Raw genomic sequence first — 19,997 nt, forward strand, 5'->3', positions numbered from 1 at the left:
AGACACTCGGGGCTATTGACCTCACATTCAGGGCTCCAGCCTCAATAGCCACCGCTTAACGACACCTATGCCAGTCAGGCAGGACTGGGGCAGAAAGTGAGTCACGAGGATTGAGAGGAAGATCAGCCAGGCGTGGCTGTTGGCAGCCATGTGGGCAAGTGGAGCTGGTATCAGTGGCTACAGGGAAGCAAAAGGAGGAATGTCATGCTGTTTGCTTACTGTACTACTTTGTCAAGAGACTTAGAGTCCCTTCCTGTAATGGGCCTTTGCTGAGCTAACAATAAAACTGTTAGTTCCCTCAAGAGTGAGCAGCGGGTGCTTTACTGTGAAAGTTTGTGCAGGAGGAAGGGAAAGTGGACTTTTTCGTAAATAGGGAGGAATTGTCCCTTTGTTCATAGTATTAACCCATAATAAAACATCAAAAGCAAGCCAAGGACTGTTTTCTGTGTTGGGATGTGTGAAGGAAATGCTATGTGACTGGCTGTGCATCAGTGGGGACCCAGGACACTAGCGACTCCTACAGGGTACTGCTACGCAAGCTTGTATATACACTTTGAAAAAAATGTTTTTGGTTTGTCCCTCAGCCTTGTATGCACCACATTTTGCATATATTGGTCTGTGTCAAATTGATGACCTCTTCAGGCCCCTTTAAGTGAACATACTTCATCATGGTAAAACACTGTCTCCATATTGTGATGAGAACATTTGATGGGTTTCGGCTAGTGGTACACCTTCAGACCACACAAAATTGTTCACTGTTTTTCTTTGGTGCAAATGGAGAGTGGCACGGCCATGTTTACTGTGCAAAAGCGGCAAAAGAAACTGAGCAATGAAGGTCAAGGATTCAATAAAGCCACATCCCTCGGCTTGTGTGTGCAGAATTTAGTACAGCCTACCTAGATATTTTTATAGCAAAAGTGTGGATACTTAAGACCTCACCCTTGTACAAACACACTTGTACAATCCAAACAGCATTAAAAATGCAAACACATTAGATTAAATTGCATGTTTTTATTGGCTATACATTGTTGAAAATGACAAGCTTAGTAACATTACATCAGCAGTAATATACAGTATCTCTAGAAAATGTATTAAATCTTAACAAATAGGACATTTGAACAATAAGGATATATTTATTATTGTTGGATGAACTCTGGCACATATAATTTGCCAGAGTCCACCACTGTTCATGGTGTTCAGTGTTCATTTCCCCCTTATTCATCAAGCTGCAGACAGTTCCCAGAGATATCAAACTGCAGGATAATGAAAGTGTAAAAATAGCAAATTGGATGCTGTGGAGGCCATTTAAGTATGTAAATTCTTGTATTTGTAATGTCTGTTTTGCTAATGAAGTGTCAAACTAGTTAAAAAAAGGTTCAGTTAAAATCAAAAGCGATAAAGCCATTTCCATCTTAAATAGTGACCTCCATTAACCACAACATCAATAATTAATAATGCTAACTAGGTAATATCAGTCATTATTAATGTGACAGTGTGTGCCTTATAAGACGAATATATAAGGACACAAGGGCGAACGAAAAGAGAAGTATTTAGCTCAGATTGTATGATTGTTTGAGAGGCGGGTTTTGAGGGTACACTTGAAGGTTTCAAGGGTTAGAGTACTGTTGAGTATGTGTAGGGAATTCCAGAGAAGGCACGTGAGAATCCTGGATATAGAAGTTTGAAGAAGTGATGAGAGTGGAGAAGAGGAGATTGAGTGCAGAGCAGATGTTGCTTTTAGGATGGTAATTTGGTAATCTGTAAATGTATTGATGGGGCAGGTTGTAAAGCATTTCATAGGCTGAAGCTTGAAGTATGAATTGAACTGACAACCATTAGAGGGCTTGATAGAAAGAAGCAGCTTTGTAGCAGTAAAAAGAGAGAGATTAAAGAATTAAGCAGCAAAATTAAAACAGAATTATCTAACATAATTGTATGACCTGTTGGACCTGCTAGTGGATCTTTCTTTTTCTATTGTTTTACAGTATGACCAAACTGTATTATCTGTCAAGAGTAGTGTTGTCAGTTTTTGGACAGGGTAATCTTAGATGGACATGTAGTTTTAAACGGACTTTAAAGGGCAGCAAACAAATTAAATCCCAACTTCAGTTAACATATTCTATTTATCACAGGTACTTATACAGCACTCAGGGATGGCGCTACCGCCTTAGGGTGCCAGGATAGGGGTGGTAAAATCCGAATCCCCAGCCACCAGCTGCAGATGGTTTTTTTTACACACTCCCGGCCGCTATAGTGTGGGTGCTTTAGTAAAGCCAACTGTCAGTTTTCATGTGGCAGTGGTGTAAGCGGCTTTGAAGCCGCCTATCACTTCCACCAGCTCCGCAATGTGCAGACTCCCCCACTCCATGCTCACCGGGCTCTTCTGTCCCACATGTGGGCCAGGTGTCACTGGGAAGTTTTTTGGGGGGGGCAGCAAACAAATCTGGCCCCCTCACTCGCTCTAACCCCCCCGCGCTCGATCGATCGAAGGTAGAAGCAGACCCCAGAGATGATTAGAATCAAAGGTGTGCAGGCCCAGCAGAGGTGGTGTGACCGGGTTCTGTGTTTCCCTTGTGTGCCAACTGCAGGCAGACACCGGATGGGAAGCCGGCGATCTATGGCCTCACCTTATCCTTAGCTGTCAATCTTGATGAGCCGGTGTTTGGAGGAGACCACGAAGCCCCCTGGGTTGATGCTGTTGCGTGGCTCCGGGCGGCCTCCTCTCGCTGTTGCTGCAGTAGAGGTGTGGGGAGGAGGACAATGACAGAGTGGTGATGTTGGTGCTGGATCCGGGGTAGGGCTCCTGGAAGAGGCTGTTGCTGCCCTCCACCTGCTGCTCTTTGCTGCACATGGCCTGCAGCTTGCCGAGGGAAGAACCGGGGCCGCTGCTTCTCCTCCCAGGCCAAACAGAAAGCAGATCCTGAGACCCAATTGGCTGGGAGTCCTAAGACTCCCTGGCCAATTGGGTCTCAGGACCTGCTTCCTGATTGGCTGGGAGGAGAAGCTGGAAGACCATAGCGAATATTAATTCGCTAACGTGCTCTAATCATGTGCTTAAAAAAAAAACCCACATTGAAATCCATGCGTCCGGCTCCCTGCATGGAGATTAGGGGCCCGGTGTTTGGATTAGTGGAGGCGGCGCCCCTGTGCCCCTTATGTGAGGGCCACCACTGGCGGTGGTGGGAGCTCAGCGAGTCTTCGTCCGCTCAGCCTACCTCCTGTATACAGACCAGAAAGTGATGTGTATGACATCACTTCCTGGACCAAAGCTGTCGTTCTCCAGGATCTGTGCTGAGGGAAGCGGCTGATGGCACATGGCAAAATGCCCCTTCGCCTAAGTAGACAAAACTCCTTGCACAGGCCCTGATAGCACTGACAGTTTGCACAACACTTTACACATATTGTACATTCACATCAGTCTCTGCCATCAAACAGCTTACAATCTAAGGTCTCTATCTCACATACTAGAGCCAATTTAGATAGGATCCAATTAACCTATCAGCATGTCTTTGGAGTTATAGCAGAAACCCACACAAGCACAAAGAGAACAGTCAAACCCCATAATAACAGTCTTGACGGTGATTTGACTATAGTTCTGCAAGGTAAATGTGCTAACCACCTAGCCACCCTGTGCATTATTTATTGCATTTTTTGAGGGTAGGCGGGGGAGCCATATGAATCAAAGCTGAATTATGTAAGCTCCCTTGGCAGGTAACAAGGTTATTGGCAACCCTGTAACTGCTACATTTGCTGGACAGTTTGGTCTGCTACACAAAAGGGAAAATAACAGATCTACTAGCAGGATCAACTGGTTATAAAACAACATTTAGGGTGGCAAAAAAGAAAAATTATGTGTCATTGTTAGTAACAAACTGACGCATCTCTGATTATGCCCATTGTTACAATTTGAAAGGTATTAAACATAAAACCAAAAATGTAATATTTTGCAGATTACTGATACTTAGATGTGGTGGCTGCATTAGTTTTTATGTTTAGGCTTTTTCTCTTTGTTTTCACCTTGTGATCTGGCCAATTCCATACATCTTATATTAGAGTGCCCCTACTCTGGATGAAGGAGCATGAGGGCACCTTTGAACAGCAGCTTTGTCAGTCTGGGGAAAGAGGAGTGTTAGATATACTAGCAGATTTAGATACACTAGCAAATTAAAGCTTAACTCCAGGTAATACTTTATAAGCAGTTACAGCAAGCAGTTTTTTTCCTTTTGGGATAAAGGTTTTAGACAAAAAAATAAAAGCAGATCATTGTAAGCACCCCTGCTAATGCTAAATGTTTTATCTTTTCTCTGAAACTGATACATTCTGCTGGACAGTTTGTTCTTTTGAAAAACAACAGACTTAAGCCTCATACACACGAACGGATTTTCCACAGTCAAAGCGCCAGACTTTTGTCCAAAGGGTGTGTGCTGTGAACTTGTCTTGCATACAAACAGTACACAATTGTTGGCCAACAAACACGAACGCAGTGACGTACTACGTGGAATTTCAGCTCTTGAGTGCCACCCTTTGGGCAGCTTCTGCTAATGTCGTGTTTGGTGAGCATTGATTCCGAACATGCGTGTTTGTACTTTGGACTTTTGTGTGACTTGTGTACACACGATAGGAAAATCTGACAACAGACCGCTGTCCGCCGAAAATTTACTAGCCTGCCATTCAACATTTGTTGGCGGAAAGTTGGCCAACAATTGTTTACTAACAGTCGGATTTTAGGCAAACAGTCTGTCATCACACAATTCCCGGACGAAAATCCGATCTTGTGTACAAGGCTTAAGTATCGGTTTACACTTGTGCGATGCCATTGCAATGCAAAGTTTTGCTATTCGACAGTGCAAGTTTCTATTGCGTTTTTGGTTATTAACAGTGTGATTGTAATGCAAATTGAATGCGCTTACCATGTTAATTAGGCTCAGATTGCGATTTGTGCTCAGTCCAATCAAAAAGGCAAGCAAAAAATGGGTGTTAACCTCCTGTGCACTTGTGTGTTTTTTTGTGAGTAGTTGGTGAGGAGTGTGATTTTTGGTGGTTATGTTTCATCATATGCCCTTGGTCATGGCAGCAGTTGTTACTGCTACTGCTGCAGTCCTGATGGACAAAACCAGGAACCACGATCTGTCACTTCCTCTAGTCAGTCCCCTCCCCCTTCAGTTAGAATCACCTACTAGGGAACACAGTTAACCCCTTGATCGCCCCCTTTTTTTAACCCCTTCACTGCCAGTGACATTTTTACAGTAATCAATGCATTTTTATAGCACTGATCGCTGTATAAATGCCAATGGTCCCAAAAATGTGTCAAAATTGTCCGATGTGTCCGCCATAATGTCGCAGTCACGATAAAAATCGCAGATCGCCACCATTACTAGTAAAAAAAAAAAAATAATAATAAAAATGCTATAAATCTATCCCCTATTTTGTAGACGCTATAACTTTTGCGCAAACCAATCAATATACGCTTATTGCAATTTTTTTTACCAAAAATATGTAGAAGAATACATATCGGCCTAAACTGAGAAAAAATGTGCTTTTTTAAAAAAAAAATGGGGATATTTATAAGTACAAAATATTGTTTTCTTTTAAAAATTGTCGCTCTTTCGATCAAATACCACCAAAAGAAAGCTCTATTTGTGGGAAAAAAAGGACGTCAATTTTGTTTGGGTGCAACGTCGCACGACCGCGCAATTGTCAGTTAAAGTGATGCAGTGTCGAATCGCAAAAAATAGCCTGGTCATTCTGCAGCCAAATCTTCCAGGGCTGAAGTGGTTAACTATTCCCGGATGTCAATAAGTAGGTTAGTACCTGTACCCCTCTTCCTTCTCTTCCTCCCTCTCATCATCAACCTCCTTCCCTCTCTCCCTTCTATCTCTTTTCTCCTCTCACTAGCACTCTTACCTCTTACCATTCTTTGAACACCCCTCACCCTTAGCCTGTCACTTACGTTGGTTTTGTGTTTTTACTTCTTAGTTTTGATGAATTACTTGGACTACTCGGTAGCCGTTTGGAGCGTCAGAAAACCACCTTCCGGAATAGTGTGGAGCCAGCTGAAAGATTGCTTGTTACATTAAGGTAAATTTCATTGATATATTTTGTGAAATTTTGTGTTTTGCACCATAGTAAGCAATAGTAAGCAATAAAAGGAATGCAGACAGATATCACACAAAAGTTGTCTTCCAAAAAAGTATTTATTCTTTTTTTTTTTTTTAAACTTGTAATCTGCATTTTCATAAATACTATGCCCCCTGTGGCCACACAGAACCCCCTGACACATATTTTGGACTGGCCTGGGTGTGTGCATCCCATCGGGCTCCCCTTGGTAAGTTGGTTGGGACTTATAGGCTGGGAGGGCTTTAAACCATGACACACGATCTACAATGTGTTTTCTATTTTGTTTACTTGACCACTGACTTTTGTTTATGTATTTATCATTACTAGAGCCATTGTTTATACTGGAGATCATACAATCCCCTGAGGAAGCCAATGTTGGCGAAACATGTAGGGACGCGATATGCAACAGTGACTATCTCATGTAAACGGGATACCACGGCTAGTATCAGTCAAAAAAACTCTGCTGTTTCTTTTATGTACATTATCTTCGTGTAATGTATTTTTGTAATAAAATTTATATTTTTTTAAATATCTGTACTTGTGTATATATGGCACCGCTATAATCCCCAAAAAATTCCCAATACAAGGGATAAGGTTTAGGATCACTTAAGATTACTCAATCTACACCCCTTTTGAAATCCAATATGGATTTTCAACATGAAAGTGGTAGTGCCATTAACAGGTAGTCATCTATAAATTCAAAAAAGTCGGTGAACTCTGTTCCTCAGGGTTTGGCAAATCATGCCATAGTAGTGTAGCTGGTGAAGAGCTTGGTGATGTAAGCTGCAAGGCTTTACCTTGTGTTGAGGGATATTGCCTTAATGGCACAGGTGGGGATATCTCTGTATCCGGTGGTCCACTTGGGGGCCCATATTGTGGATGGGGTGGAGGCATGGTTGAGGCAACTTCAAGCGATCGATTTTGGTATGGATAGTGACTTGGAATTATTGGTTTGGGCTGTTCCATAGGTCTTAATGCAGGTGGATATTGGTTTGGCATGGATGGTATTTTCTCGTAGAGCTGTGGTGGTCTGTTGTGTGGGGGGAAATGGGAAGAAGTTGAGGCGAGTGGTCTCATATCTATTGTTCTAGTCTTATCCTGGGTTCTAGTTGGGGGGGATACTACTGAGGCAATTGGTGAAGGAATGGGATATGGGATTCGGGATCTGGGGGTCTCATACATGCTAGAGTATTCCTCAAAACTAGAGGGATAAGGGTTTGGTGCAGTGTTTGAGGCTGAAGAAACGGGAGTAAAAATTTGGGTACTAGGGTATCTCATGGATTGGCACATAAACATGGCGTGCCACAGTGAAGGAATGTATGCAATTTTGCACTGTAATCCTCATTTCAAAGTAAAGGTCTGGCAAGACCTCTTTGAGAAGAGGCACCAAACTTATGGCAAACATTGTATGAGGGCAACGCTGGGCATAGATTTATTCAATGATCCCTGACACTATGTGGAGTAATTTATTTGTCTGGTCTGGGTCTTCAACCTATTTTGCTGCCCCGATGCTTCGCTTCCTGCGGGAAGTAGATGCTTGCCTTTGCCTTCTGCTGGAAGGTGTAGAAACGTCAGTATCCTCATTATCTGGCTCCTGAACAGATGACTCATTCAAGGCCTGTACCTCTATTGCCTCACCCTGTACCTCCATAGATGAATCCTCTTGATTTGTGCATACAAATGATACTCTTTCATCAACGCCAACAGTAGCAGCATGTCCGTGTGTCCTTGAGGCTCCACCACCTAGTACGTGTGAGTCCTTCTGTAATAAAAAAAAACATAACTAATTAATTTAAAAAAAAAATTCAGGTACCTAGCAACTGGAAATACATTTGCCAGCTTCCATTATGAGCCTAAATTGGGGAAATTAACTGTGAGCACAATTGTGCGGAACACCTGTATCGCCATCTAGGAGGTCCTAAAAGATAGGGTGATGAAAAAACCAACAAAAGAGGAATGGAACACTATAGAGGAGTTCTTTTGGGAGTGCTGCAACTTCCCTAAATGTGTTGGTGCCATAGACGGCAAGCACATCAGGATTGTGAGGTCAGTTGGTAGCAGGACAACATTTTTTAATTATAAAAAATATTTTTCCTTCATTCTGCTGGCAGTGGCTGATGCAAATTACTCCTTCAACTACATTGATATTGGTTCATATTTGGAGCAGTTCTGACTCCAGCATTTTTTCTCACTCAAGTTTTGGAAAAATGATTCGGGAGAACACACTAGACCTCCCAAATGAACAACTACTCCCTGGAACATCTCAACCCTCTCTCCCATTTATCTTTGTTGGTGATAAGGCTTTCGCTCTTTCTGAAAACATGCTCTGTCCATATGCTAATCGGTCACTGTCTGTGGAAAAAAGAGTTTTTAATTATTGGCTAACAAGAGCGTGATGAGTTGTGTAGTGTAGTTTTGGAATCCTGACAAATAAATGGCGATTTCTTCACACCCCAATAACTCTAACCATGGATAACGCCATATTTGCCTTCAAAGCTGCCTGTGCATTTCACAATTTTGTTCAGGCTAGAGATGGATACCTGTTCGAGGACTCGATGGATGACATGGAAGGTGCAGAGTGGACCAGCAGGGACAATTATAGAGGGGCCAGCATCCGTGTGGATTTCACAGACTACTTTATGAGTCCTGCCGGTCAGGTATCATGGCAGCTTGATGCCATTGAATAAAGACAAACAACATCTTTTTTGCTGTTAATGCTGCATGGTTTATTATCTGTTATTTTTTAAAACACATTTGCTAAAGTTACATTGTTGAACAGTTCTTCATGTGGTTTTTTTGCGCTTTCTGTGTCAACTTAATGAGCATGCATTATCATTCTATAACATTACATTGGTGGAGGTCAGTGGGAATGGTGATCAGTGGGAAGAATGCTCTTTACATTGGTGATCAGTGTGATTGGTAGTCAGTGAGATTTGTGGTCAGTGGGATGCATGCTCCTTACATTGGTGATCAGTGGGATGCATGCCCTTACATTGGTGGTCAGTGGGATGAATAAATAGAAATATACTTACGTTTATATTTGCGAACTTGAGGTGTGAAGGCTTCCCAGTCTGCATACAGACTTTTACAAATCTCATCCCAGCCTCTGCTCTTCTTATTTTTATATTCTGGTATACGGCTGTCCCATATATATGGTCTGATGAGCTCCTCGTTGTCGATGCCAGTGTTCCGACGCCTGGGGGTCATGATCTTTTCTATTTGCAGATGGACATGAGATAGGAAACAGGAAGTGAGGAAGCAGAACTGGGAGGAGGAGCAGGATGTGAAGAATTTGCACATATCTGAACCAACAATGTGATCCCAGAACGATTTACATTGATGTCTATGGAGACTAAAATCACAACGCAATGCTGTAAACTCGCACAGGACTCTTTTTATTGTCGCATCGCATTTGTAGAGGAATCGCAACGCATAGATGCGAATGACCGTTATTGAAAACAACGACTTTTTGGATGACATGCAAATCTAGGTTTTTTGTAACGCATCACATTTGTTATCAAACTCGCACAAGTGTGAACCGGCACTTACTGTCTGAATCACCAGATTAACCATGGTGGTATTTAATCACTGCTGTTTTTTTTTATTTTTTGTGCTATAAAAGAAAAAAGCCTGAAAATTCTGTAAAAAAAATGAATTTTTCTTTGTTTCTGTTATAAAATTTTGCAAATTAGTAATTTTTCTTCATACATTTTGGCCAAAATTTATACTGCTACAAATCTTTGGTAAAAATAACCCAAATCTGTGTATATTATTTGGTCTGTGTGAAATTTATAGAGTCCACAAGCTATGTTGCCAATCTCTGAAAATTGATCACACCTGAAGTACTAACGACCTATCTCATTTCTTGTGACCCTAACAAGCCAGGAAAGTACAAATATCCCCCAAATGACCCCTTTTTGGAAAGTAGACATTCCGAGGTATTTAGTAAGAGGCATGGTGAGTTTTTTGAAGTTGCAATTTTTTCCCAGAATTCTTTGCAAAATCAAGATTTTTTTGTCACAAAATTGTCATATTAGGAGGTTATTTCTCACACACAGTATATGCATACCACAAATTACACCCCAAAATACATTTTGCAACTCCTCCTGAGTATGGCAATACCACATGTGTGAGACTATTACACAGCCTGGCCACATACAGAGGCCCAACATGCAGGGAGAACCATCAGGCGTTCTAAGTGCATAAATTACACATATAATTTCTTGGCTACCTCTTGCACTTTTGAAGGCCCTGGAGCACCAGGACAATGAGAACACCCCAAAATGACGACATTTTGGAAAGAAAACAACACAACGTATAATCTATTAGGCATGATGAGTCTTTTAAACATGTCATTTTTTTCAACAAGTTTGTGGAAAGAAAATTAAAACGCATTTTTTTTACACAAAGTTGTCCATTTATACAATATTTCTAACACATAGCACTGACATACCAAAAATTACACCCCAAAATAGATTCTCCTACTCCACCTGAGTACGACGATACCACATGTGGGAGACTTTTCCACAGCCTGGACACATACAGATGCCCAACATGCAGGGAGAACCATCAGGTGTTCTAGGGGCATACATTTCAAATCTAATTTGAATACCTATTACACTTTTGTGAGGCACTGTAGTGGCATGGATGAGAACTGATGTGGCATGGATGAGGCATGGATGAGGCATGAATGGGGATGGATGAGCCGTGGATGGGGATGGCTGAGCATGGTTGTGCCATGAATGTGGATGGATGAGTATGGATGGGATGACTGAGTATGAATGAGTATGGCTGAGCATGGCTGAGCATAGCTGGGTATGGCTGGGTATGGCTGAGAATGGCTGGGTATGGCTAAGAATGGCTGGGTATTGCTGAGTATTGCTGAGTATGGCTAAGTATTGCTGGGTATGGCTGAGTATGGCTGAATATGGCTGAGTTTGGCTGGGTATTGCTGGGTATGCATGAGTATGGCTAGGTATGGCTGGGTATGGCTGAGTATGGCTGATTATGGCTGGGTATTGCTGGGTATGGCTGAGTATGGCTGGGTATTGCAGGGTATGGCTGAGTATAGCTGGGTATGGCTAAGTATGGCTGAGTATTGCTGAGTATTGTTGAGTATGGCTGAATATGGATGGGGGTGGATTTGGATGGCTGAGCATGGATGGATGGATGAGTGCTGCAATGGGCACAGAGCAGCACTGTAGGCACTACAGATCCAGCCCACAGAGCTTCTGCACCCAATCTCTCCCCTCTCTGCTCACACTGTACCGATTGGTACAGAGAGGGGAGAAAGGAACCGGACATGACGCTGTGCGCGTGCCCCAGGGGGCACGATTCTGGGAGGATGTCATAATACGCCCTCCCAGAGTTATCGAGCCGCGCTGTAGCCGTAATTCGGTTGTTAAGTGGTTAAAATAGAAGGAAGAAAACCCAAAAAAGAAAACAGCCATTACACCTAAGAAATGGTAAGCTGCAATATAATAAATGTTTGTTTTTGAGTTTAACCAGTTGCCGACCGCCACACGACGATGTACGTCGGCAGAATGGCACGGGCAGGCAAAAGGACTTACAGGTACGTCCTCGCCTGCCCGCTGATGGGGGGTCCGAACGGACCCCCCCGGTGCCTGCGGTGGTTGGCAAATCCTCCCCAGTGATCGGTGGTGAGGGGGAGGCCATCCATTCGTGGCCCCCCCTCGCGATCGCTCCTGGCCAATGGGATCATTTCCCTGCCTCTGTATTGTACACAGAGGCAGAGGAAATGATGTCATCTCTCCTCGGCTCTGCATTTTCCGTTCTGGCGCCGAGGAGAGAAGACTGGAATGTGAGTTACACAAACACACACATACAGTAGAACACGCCAGGCATACATTACACCCCCGATCCCCACCCGATTACGCCCCGATCCCCCCCGATCACCCCCCCCCCCGTCACACTGACACCAAGCAGTTTTTTTTTTTTTTTTTTCTGATTACTGCATGGTGTCAGTTTGTGACAGTTAGTGTGGTGGGACAGTTACTGTTAGCCCCCTTTAGGTCTAGGATACCCCCCTAACCCCCCCCAATAAAGTTTTAACCCCTTGATCACCCCCCGTCGCCAGTGTCGCTAAGCGATACTTTTTCTGATCGCTGTATTAGTGTCGCTGGTGACACTAGTTAGGGAGGTAAATATTGAGGTTCGCCGTCAGCGTTTTATAGCGTCAGGGACCCCCATATACTTCCTAATAAAGGTTTTAACCCCTTGATTGCCCCCTAGTTAACCCTTTCACCACTGATCACCGTATAACTGTTACGGGTGACGCTGGTTAGTTCGTTTATTTTTTATAGTGTCAGGGCACCCGCCGTTTATTACCGAATAAAGGTTTAGCCCCCTGATCGCCCGGCGGTGATATGCGTCGGCCCAGGCAGCGTCAGATTAGCGCCAGTACCGCTAACACCCACGCACGCAGCATACGCCTCCCTTAGTGGTATAGTATCTGAACGGATCAATATCTGATCCGATCAGATCTATACTAGCGTCCCCTGCAGTTTAGGGTTCCCAAAAACGCTGTGTTAGCGGGATCAGCCCAAATACCTGCTAGCACCTGCGTTTTGCCCCTCCGCCCGGCCCAGCCCACCCAAGTACAGTATCGATCGATCACTGTCACTTACAAAACACTAAATGCATAACCGCAACGTTCGCAGAGTCAGGCCTGATCCCTGCGATCGCTAACAGTTTTTTTGGTATCGTTTTGGTGAACTGGCAAGCACCAGCCCCAGGCAGCGTCAGGTTAGTGCCAGTAGCGATAACACCCACGCACGCACCGTACACCTCCCTTAGTGGTATAATATCTGAATGGATCAATATCTGATCCGATCAGATCTATACTAGCATCCCCAGCAGTTTAGGGTTCCCAAAAATGCAGTGTTAGCGGGATCAGCCCAGATACCTGCTAGCACCTGCGTTTTGCCCCTCCGCCCGGCCCAGCCCAGCCCACCCAAGTGCAGTATCGATCGATCACTATCACTTACAAAACACTAAACGCATAACTGCAGCGTTCGCAGAGTCAGGCCTGATCCCTGCGATTGCTAACAGTTTTTTTGGTAGCGTTTTGGTGAACTGGCAAGCACCAGCGGCCTAGTACACCCCGGTCGTAATCAAACCAGCACTGCAGTAACACTTGGTGACGTGGCGAGTCCCATAAGTGCAGTTCAAGCTGGTGAGGTGGCAAGCACAAGTAATGTCCCGCTGCCACCAAGAAGAAGACAAACACAGGCCCGTCATGCCCATAGTGCCCTTCCTGCTGCATTCGCCAATCCTAATAATTGGGAACCCACCACTTCTGCAGCGCCCGTACTTCCCCCATTCACATCCCCAACCAAATGCAGTTGGCTGCATGAGAGGCATTTTCTTTATGTCCTCCTGAGTACCCCTACCCAACGAACCACCCAAAAAAGATGTCGTGTCTGCAGCAAGCGCGGATATAGGCGTGACACCCGCTATTATTGTCCCTCCTGTCCTGACAATCCTGGTCTTTGCATTGGTGAATGTTTTGAACGCTACCATTCACTAGTTGAGTATTAGTGTAGGGTACAGCATTGCACAGACTAGACACACTTTCACAGGGTCTCCCAAGATGCCATCGCATTTTGAGAGACCCAAACCTGGAACCGGTTACAGTTATAAAAGTTAGTTACAAAAAAAGTGTAAAAAAAAATATATATATATATATATATATATATATATATATATATATATATATATATATATATATATATAAAAAAAAATAGTTGTCGTTTTATTGTTCTCTCTCTCTCTATTCTCTCTCTATTGTTCTGCTCTTTTTTACTGTATTCTATTCTGCAATGTTTTATTGTTATTATGTTTTATCATGTTTGCTTTTCAGATATGCAATTTTTAATACTTTACTTTGCAGGTTTAGGCATCATCTTGGTATCATTCTTTTCAGCCAGCGGTCGGCTTTCATGTAAAAGCAATCCTAGCGGCTAATTAGCCTCTAGACTGCTTTTACAAGCAGTGGGAGGGAATGCCCCCCCCCACCGTCTTCCGTGTTTTTCTCTGGCTCTCCTGTCTCAACGGGGAACCTGAGAATGCAGCCAGTGATTCAGCCAGCTGACCATAGAGCTGATCAGAGACCAGAGTGGCTCCAAACATCTCTATGGCCTAAGAAACCGGAAGCTACGTGCATTTCATGACTTAGATTTCGCCGAATGTAAACAGCGCCATTGGGAAATTGGGAAAGCATTTTATCACACCAATCTTGGTGTGGTCAGATGCTTTGAGGGCAGAGGAGAGATCTAAGGTCTAATAGACCCCAATTTTTTCAAAAAAGAGTACCTGTCACTACCTATTGCTATCATAGGGGATATTTACATTCCCTGAGATAACAATAAAAATGATTAAAAAAAAAAAAAAATGAAAGGAACAGTTTAAAAATAAGATAAAAAAGCAAAAAATAATAAAGAAAAAAAAAAAAAAAAAGCACCCCTGTCCCCCCCTGCTCTCGCACTAAGGCGAACGCAAGCGTTGGTTTGGCGTCAAATGTAAACAGCAATTGCACCATGCATGTGAGGTATCACCACGAAGGTCAGATCGAGGGCAGTAATTTTAGCAGTAGACCTCCTCTGTAAATCTAAAGTGGTAACCTGTAAAGGCTTTTAAAAATGTATTTATTTTGTTTCCACTGCACGTTTGTGCGCAATTTTAAAGCATGTCATGTTTGGTATCCATGTACTCGGCCTAAGATCATCTTTTTTATTTCATCAAACATTTGGGCAATATAGTGTGTTTTAGTGCATTCAAATTTTAAAAAGTGTGCTTTTCCCCCAAAAATGCGTTTGAAAAATCGCTGCGCAAATACTGTGTGAAAAAAAATGAAACACCCACCATTTTAATCTGTAGGGCATTTGCTTTAAAAAAACATATAATGTTTGGGGGTTCAAAGTAATTTTCTTGCAAAACAAAATAATTTTTTCATGTAAACAAAAAGTGTCAGAAAGGGCTTTGTCTTCAAGTGGTTAGAAGAGTGGGTGATGTGTGACATAAGCTTCTAAATGTTGTGCATAAAATGCCAGGACAGTTCAACCCCCCCCCCCCAAATGACCCCATTTTGGAAAGTAGACACCCCAAGCTATTTGCTGAGAGGCATGTTGAGTCCATGGAATATTTTATATTGTGACACAAGTTGCGGGAAAGAGACACATTTTTTTTTTTTTTTGCACAAAGTTGTCACTAAATGATATATTGCTCAAACATGCCATGGGAATATGTGAAATTACAACCCAAAATACATTCTGTTGCTTCTCCTGAGTACGGGGATACCACATGTGTGAGACTTTTTGGGAGCCTAGCCGCGTACAGGACCCCGAAAACCAAGCACTGCCTTCAGGCTTTCTAAGGGCGTAAATTTTTGATTTCACTCTTCACTGCCTATCACAGTTTCGGAGGCAATGGAATGCCCAGGTGGCACAACCCCCCCCCCCCCAAATGACCCTATTTTGGAAAGTAGACACCCCAAGCTATTTGCTGAGAGGTATAGTGAGTATTTTGCAAACCTCACTTTTTGTCACAAAGTTTTGAAAATTGAAAAAAGAAAAAAAAAATGTTTTTTCTTGTCTTTCTTCATTTTCAAAAACAAATGAGAGCTGCAAAATACTCACCATGCCTCTCAGCAAATAGCTTGGGGTGTCTACTTTCCAAAATGGGGTCATTTGGGGGGGGTTTGTGCCACCTGGGCATTCCATGGCCTCCGAAACTGTGATAGGCAGTGAAGAGTGAAATCAAAAATTTACACCCTTAGAAATCCTGAAGGCAGAGATTGGTTTTCGGGGCCCCGTACGCGGCTAGGCTCCCAAAAAGTCCCACACATGTGGTATCCCCATACTCAGGAGAAGCAGCTAAATGTATTTTGGGGTGCAATTCCACATATGCCCATGGCCTGTGTGAGCAATATATCATTTAGTGACAACTTTGTGCAAAAAAAAAAAAAAAAAAATTTGTCACTTTCCCGCAACTTGTGTCAAAATATGAAATATTCCATGGACTCAACATGCCTCTCAGCAAATAGCTTAGGGTGTCTACTTTCCAAAATGGGGTCATTTGGGGGGGGTTTGTGCCATCTGGGCATTTTATGGCCTTCAAAACTGTGATAGGTAGTGAGGAGTGAAATCAAAAATTTACGCCCTTAGAAATCCTGAAGGCGGTGATTGGTTTTCGGGGCCCCGTACGTGGCTAGGCTCCCAAAAAGTCCCACACATGTGGTATCCCCATACTCAGGAGAAGCAGCTGAATGTATTTTGGGGTGCAATTCCACATATGCCCATGGCCTGTGTGAGCAATTTATCATTTAGTGACAACTTTTTGTAATTTTTTTTTTTTTGTCATTATTCAATCACTTGGGACAAAAAAATAATATTCAATGAGCTCAACTTGCCTCTCAGCAATTTCCTTGGGGTGTCTACTTTCCAAAATGGGGTCATTTGGGGGGGGGGGGGGGGGTTTGTACTGCCCTGCCATTTTAGCACCTCAAGAAATGACATAGGCAGTCATAAACTAAAAGCTGTGTAAATTCCAGAAAATGTACCCTAGCTTGTAGACGCTATAACTTTTGCGCAAACCAATAAATATACACTTATTGACATTTTTTTTTACCAAAGACATGTGGCCGAATACATTTTGGCCTAAATGTATGACTAAAATTGAGTTTTTGGATTTTTTTTATAACAAAAAGTAGAAAATATAATTTTTTTTCAAAATTTTCGGTCTTTTTCCGTTTATAGCGCAAAAAATAAAAACGACAGAGGTGATCAAATACCATCAAAAGAAAGCTCTATTTGTGGGAAGAAAAGGACACAAATTTCGTTTGGGTACAGCATTGCATGAACGCGCAATTAGCAGTTAAAGCGATGCAGTGCCAAATTGTAAAAAGTGCTCTGGTCAGGAAGGGGGTAAATCCTTCCGGGGCTGAAGTGGTTAATGCGCTTTAATCGCTTGCTGACCGCCCACCATCGATTTAAGGGTGGCAGAATGGCAGTCCTGTGCTGTAGCTGTACGGCGGGCGCTTTAAGGAGTATAGGGCACGCGCGCCATGTGATGTAGGAGCTTAGGAACAGCGATCGGCCTCCTCCCCAGGCAGTTCCATCCCCCCACAGTTAGAATCACTCCCTAGGACACACATTTAACCCCTTGTTCGCCCCTAGTGTCAACCCCTTCTCTGCCAGTGACATTTATACAATCAATGGCTATTTATAGCTCTGATCGCTGTATAAATGTCAATGGTCCCAAAATAGTGTGAAAAGTGTCAGATCTGTCCGCTGCAATGTTGCAGTCCCAATAAAAATCGCCGCTGTTACTAGTAAAAAAAAATAAAATAAAAATGCCATAAATCTATCCCCTATTTTGTAGACGCTATAACTTTTGCGCAAACCAATCAATATACACTTATCGAGATTTTTTTTACCAAAAATATGTAGAATACATATTGGCCTAAACTGATGAAGAAATTAGTTTTTTTTTTATATATTTTTATATAATCTTTATTTTATAAATTTTTCCATTTTACACAACATATACCCATACACAACAGAAAAAAAAATATCTTAGATATAATAAAAGTACAATTTACATTTGTTTCATAGATATAATTCCAAACTATAGCTCTTATAACTGACATATGCTAACTTGAATGTATATAAAAAATTGTTTTGCAATTAATTCATGTATATAATTCCGTATTTATAGCTATTATTTCACCATTCCCTCTAATCTTTAAACCAAACATACATTGCCATCATTCACACAAAAGAAAGAGAAAAAATAAAAGATAAATAAAAGGGGGGGAGGGGAAAATTAACAAACAAAGGGGTCCTGTAAAATTACTCTACAGATAATTTGATAACATTGCCGAGGTTCTAAACTCTTCCCATTTTTGACAATTTTTTAAGGTTAGTTCCCAAAGACCTGTTTCTGTCACTATCATCAATTCCAGGGACAGCATCTCGCTCATCTCACACACCCATTCCTCAATAGAGGGATCTATCGTTATCTTCCATTTTTGAGCTATAATAGTTCGTGGTGCTGTTAACATGTATCTTACGATATCTTTTCTTATAGCCTTTCTTAGGTCCAGGGATCATTGACAAAACTGAGGCTAATATATCTGGTTGTGCGTTTACTCCTGTAATAGCATGATATATATTATACATTTTTGACCAAAATGTCTGGACCCCCAGGCAATAATACCATATATGTGACATTGTACCTCTTGCATTTAGACATCTCCAACTTACCTCTTCATTTTCCCTATTTAGTTTATGCATATTTACCAGACATCTATACCATCTTGCTAAAATTTTGTAATTCCTTTCCTGATGCCTATTTGATATAGATAATTTGTGTGTAAGTAGAAACGCTCTTTCCCATTTCGATCTAGGGTTGTCATCCCGAGTTATTCCTCCCACCTAATTAAGTAAGCTAGGTCCTGTTCCTTTTTTGGGGGGATTGAGTATTTATATAATGTAGATAATACATGTATTGGTCTTTGTTCTTGTAAAATTAATTGTTCAAATTTTGTTAATGGTCTCTATAGAGATTTTTTTTTATCAGGGATTGGGTATAAGTTTGGAGTTGTTGATACAGCATCCATTGCTCTTATTTTCCAAGCCCAAGGATTCCAATGGAGGGAGCCTGTTCTCTATTAGGGTCCGGACCACCCTCATGTCCTCACATCTTATGCCATTTTAAAAAGGTCAAGGCTTCCATTGTTGGTGGGAACTCAGGATTGCAAAATAGAGGTGTCATTGGCCCAGTATAAGTAGATCAAGTCTCCCTTTTCAGTAGTGTGTCTCAGGCCTTCAGTGTTGAGAATACCGAGAGTGGCATTTCTCTCTTGGGGGGTCGGTGCTCCCTAATTATTCAAGGTAATGATTTCCGTTTCATGGCAATGATGTCTTCCTCCAATTTTACCCATTACTTGCATTCTGCATTATGGAACCAGTCCACGATCCTGGACAAAAATACAGAACAAAGATATCTTGAAAAGTCTGGAAGAGCCAAGCCTCTATCCTTTTTTGTCCTGATTAATATATCTCTTCTAATTCAAGCTGATTTATGCGCCCATATAAATCTCCCCACTGCCTTACGCAACTGATCCAGCATTTGTTGGAGAAGATATTGGAATAGTCTGAAATATATACAATATTTTTGGCAATATGTCCATTTTTACAATATTACTCCTTCCCATCCAGGAAAAAAACGCTCTATCATATTTTTGAAGTGTCCTAATTATACTTTGTATTATTGGCAGATAATTAAGCTCTTGGAGTTTATTTAGAGCTCTAGAAATATATGTTCCCAGGTATTTAATGGCTTCTTTCTGCCATTTAAAGTGTCCTATTCAGTAATGTAATATTAAGGGGTTCTGATTTGTCGTAATTGACTTTAAAGTTACTCAATATTCCAAAACGGTTAAATTCCTGGATAGGATTTGGTATTGTTACCACTGGATTAGTTATATATAACAGCAAATCATCTGCATATATTGACATCTTATATTCTGATTCCTTAACTGTAAACCCTTGTATATCTACATTTTTACGAATCACTGTACTCAAGTGCTCCATTACTAATATATACAACACATGGGAAAGGGGACAGCCCTGCCAGGTTCCATTTGAAATCACCACTGGGTCGGATAGATCTCCGTTTGTACGTATTCTAGCTATTGGATTATGATATAAAGCCATTATTTTCTCCATAAGTAGATGACCAATTCCCCACTGCTTTAGTGTCTCCTCAAGGAAACACCATCCCACCCTGTCAAATGCTTTCTCGGCGTCTACCGCCAATAGACAGGATGGGATGGCTCAGTTGTGGGCATATTCTAC

At 42.1% G+C, this 19,997-nt stretch overlaps 1 long non-coding RNA gene across 1 annotated transcript in view; it reads right to left on the reverse strand.

The window, feature by feature from the left end:
* Window positions 1-3,712: 3,712 nt before the first annotated feature.
* LOC141129174 (uncharacterized) overlaps window positions 3,713-19,997 on the reverse strand; it is a 244,465-nt gene continuing 228,180 nt past the window's right edge. Inside the window, exon 3 of the long non-coding RNA XR_012241780.1 lies at window positions 3,713-7,879. This is a non-coding gene — a long non-coding RNA (uncharacterized lncRNA). The remainder of the gene's footprint in view (window positions 7,880-19,997) is intronic.

The sequence above is a fragment of the Aquarana catesbeiana genome, linkage group LG02 (genome assembly GCF_042186555.1).
Source record: "Aquarana catesbeiana isolate 2022-GZ linkage group LG02, ASM4218655v1, whole genome shotgun sequence".
NCBI classification, from domain to species: domain Eukaryota; kingdom Metazoa; phylum Chordata; class Amphibia; order Anura; family Ranidae; genus Aquarana; species Aquarana catesbeiana.